The sequence below is a fragment of the Notothenia coriiceps genome, unplaced genomic scaffold (genome assembly GCF_000735185.1).
Source record: "Notothenia coriiceps isolate Sejong01 unplaced genomic scaffold, NC01 NC01_scaffold00009305, whole genome shotgun sequence".
In the NCBI taxonomy this organism is placed as follows: Eukaryota; Metazoa; Chordata; class Actinopteri; order Perciformes; family Nototheniidae; genus Notothenia; species Notothenia coriiceps.
The window spans coordinates 708,770-711,184 of NW_011342006.1; the positions used below are offsets into that span (position 1 = coordinate 708,770).

General features: G+C 39.3%; 1 pseudogene; it reads right to left on the reverse strand.

Moving 5' to 3' along the window:
- The window catches only part of LOC104945251 (soluble calcium-activated nucleotidase 1-like), a 7,727-nt pseudogene that overhangs the window by 3,446 nt on the left and 1,866 nt on the right, over positions 1 to 2,415 (reverse strand).

A 2,415-nucleotide genomic window follows, 5' to 3' on the forward strand; every position in this document is an offset into this window, starting at 1 on the left:
GCTTTGGACTGACCTCTATCTGACCCTCAACCTAAGGCCACACTGTAGTGGTAACTGTGACCGTACGATAGTTTTTAAAACATCGGCTCAGCTGTGATTCATCTTCTTCCCTTTCTTCCACTTTACTCAATGGTTTTGCAATGTCTATGTACCTCACACCTGCAATAACTGATTGTTTTGGCCACTTAGCGACAGCAAAAGCACAAAACACAGCAATTACATAAGGTGTGTGTGTTTCTTTGTTTAAATGGTGTGCTTTCCTTGTAATCACTGAAGAAGAATATGGTTGAACTTTCAATTCCCCTTTATCTCAAAGAGAGACTTGTTACATTTTCTGAACAGAGGCCACTCATATCCCACATAATGGAATAATGGTAAAACATAAAATAACAAAAGTAACAGTGGAGAATACTCATAAAGTCAGTCAACGTAGAGATATCCATCCAACATTGTGCAACCAAAACTACTGGTCATATAGGACACTAGTAGGGCTGTGTAGGACTGATTACATTGAGCATTGGTGTGTTTGTTGCTTATGAATTACATTTTAAATTTGCAAGGGAAGAATGTTATTTCTTCTTTAAAAATTGAATTGGTTAATAATGGTTATTTCTCTTCAAATATAGGTCACAATTCAGGTTACCCAGGATAATATTTTACCAGGAGCAAGTAACTTCAGCTGTATGTGTACCACTGGATATACAGCTATACAGTTGCAGTAGTCAGGAAATACTTGTTAAACCTGCCTTGCTCTTGAATGAAATACCTAAAACAAACCCAAGGGTTCAATCTAATTCAGGGGTGTCCAAACTACGGCCCGGGGGCCAAATGCGGCCCATGAGCCATTTTGAATCGGCCCTCAGCAGATTGTAAAGGTATAATGGAATATGGCCCACAAAATGAAACTTGTGCTCGTCTTGTACTTCTTCAACATATATGTAAACATATATTACTCAGTAGTATTCATGTGTTAATAAGTCCACTTTTCAAATAAATTCAGTCAATTGAAGTTTACATTTTTTTCTAACAAATCTAAGTGAAGAAAAAAGCCCAATAGCCTATTTGTATAACAAGCTTGAAATACCCTTCGTATTTCCCCTCATTATAATCTTATAATATCATAATTTGAGGCTTCTGTTTTAAGGAATAAGCTGCCAACAAAATAAATGAAACCCAATGTAGATCTGTGATGTAGGCGGTTTATTCTTAAAGCATATTCAAGTACAAGGCTTCATCTACCTACATTTGATTGATTTGGCTAACTTCTAACTTAACTTATGATGTAATCAACCTCACCTCTAGTGAGCAGCCCAGCCCTTCGTAGATTGTTCTGTATGTGGCCCTCGGTGAAAAAGGTTTGGACACCCCTGATCTATAGTAACGCAGTGTAGGCGGAGCCGTGACGTCATCTTCAATGAGCTCCCCAGAAAAACAACACAGCCGTTAGCTCTTAGCACTCAGAGCTCACAGCTCTTCATATCTGTTCAGAAACTTGACAAAAGTTAAACAAGTACAAACCACATACTGTCTGTGTCATGGTGAATACAGTCGCTGGTTTATTTATGTCTGTATAGGCCGTTGTTGTGAGTGTGGACGGTCGGAGCATTTACAACGTTAGCTTAGCGCCAAATCTCCCATTAGAAAACACGCATTTTAAAAAGTTTTTCGCCTGCCGTCTGTCCCTGCAGACTTGGTTTAAAGCCTTAATTCAATGGTTTTTACTAATGGTCTGTTGTTGTTCATTCGGCATCATTCTTTGAAACGTATATTACAATTAAATCACGGTCAAAGTATGTGTTATTTTGTTGTAGTTGTAGCCCCCTTGACAGCCGATTCCTCTCTAGTTTAGACTGCGTCAAAGCCGAGCCCTCACGTGATAATTGGCCGTGCGGCGAATATCCTACTGCATCTACGGTAGAGTCCAAAAAGAAAATCCTCCCTCTGTGTTTAGATTGAGAATAAAACAAAAAAACCTGTCGCGTATCAAAGACTCATTTTCATTCAGGGTGATAAGGCAGGACCCATCCCATCTTAATCACTCAAAGAAAAGCAAAAAATGCAGGACATTCTGATGTAGAAGTTTCAAAAATAAAAAGAACCCCCTTCTGAAGTCTCGAGCTATATCCCTGTTTTTAGATGACAATAAAACAAAAACTGTCCCGTATCAAAGACTACATTTCAGCTCAGGGTGATAAGCAGAGCAGCGCCATGTAGCTCAGCTCCCAGGAATTCAGGAACTTCTGATGTACAAGTTTCCAAAAATAAAAGAGCCTTTGGGGATTCAGGGATGATAGCTTCATAATGCAGACTTCAAAACCGGGTCTTTTTATTTTGAAACTGTTAAGCATTAGAATGTCTGAAATTTTTTCCCCTGAAGTGACCCTAGATGGGGTGCTCCCGCTGCTATGCCACCCT